The sequence below is a fragment of the Canis lupus genome, chromosome 23 (genome assembly GCF_048164855.1).
Source record: "Canis lupus baileyi chromosome 23, mCanLup2.hap1, whole genome shotgun sequence".
Lineage (NCBI taxonomy): Eukaryota > Metazoa > Chordata > Mammalia > Carnivora > Canidae > Canis > Canis lupus.
In genome coordinates, this window is record NC_132860.1 from 9,447,266 (window position 1) to 9,448,041 (window position 776).

Here is a 776-nt window from a genome sequence, read left to right on the forward strand (position 1 = left end):
TAAGCCATGCCTACCAACACGTAAAGGCCTTGTGATTATTTCATGGGTCCACAGCCTGTCCCCTCGGTAAGTTTCCCTGCCACGAGGATTATGGGCTCTACATGGTTCTCGATACTTAGCAACAGCAGCCAACACGTGCGGAGTCATTACAGTGCGTTAGGCTTTAGCCTAAGTGATTTTCCTGCCCTAACTCATCTTATCCACACATCAGATCGATGAGGTGAAGTATTCTCGTCATCTCCAGCATTACAGAGGAGGAAGCTGCACACAGGTTAAGAAACCAGCCCGAGATCACCCAGCCAGTAGGTTGGTGAGATTTCCTGACTCACCAAGGCAGTCTGACTAGGAGCAGAAGCACTGGTGTCACACAGAGTTGGCTGTGTCCCCTGGGGAAGCCTGGCACAGCGTTTGTGCATGCCAGGGACACCATCAGTTGTGCTTTCCCTTGACCTGAAGAAAATCTTGTGATAAAATATTAGCCATGTGCCACCCTGGTGCTGGCTTCCTGCTACCGGGATGTCCGGGAGGTGCCTCCCTCCTTCCTTCCTCTCACAAATGACACGAGGAGATTTGTACTGAAATGTGACAGTCACAAAGGGATGTTAGCAAGTAGGGAGAAACCTTCAACCTTACTGAGAGTAAAATAAATAAATAAGTAAGTAAGTAAATAAATAAGTAAATAAATAAATAAATAAAAATAGATTTAGGTGCTCTTTTCACCCATCAAATTAGAAAAGTTTTTTTTTTAAGATTTTTATTTATTCATTTGACAGAGA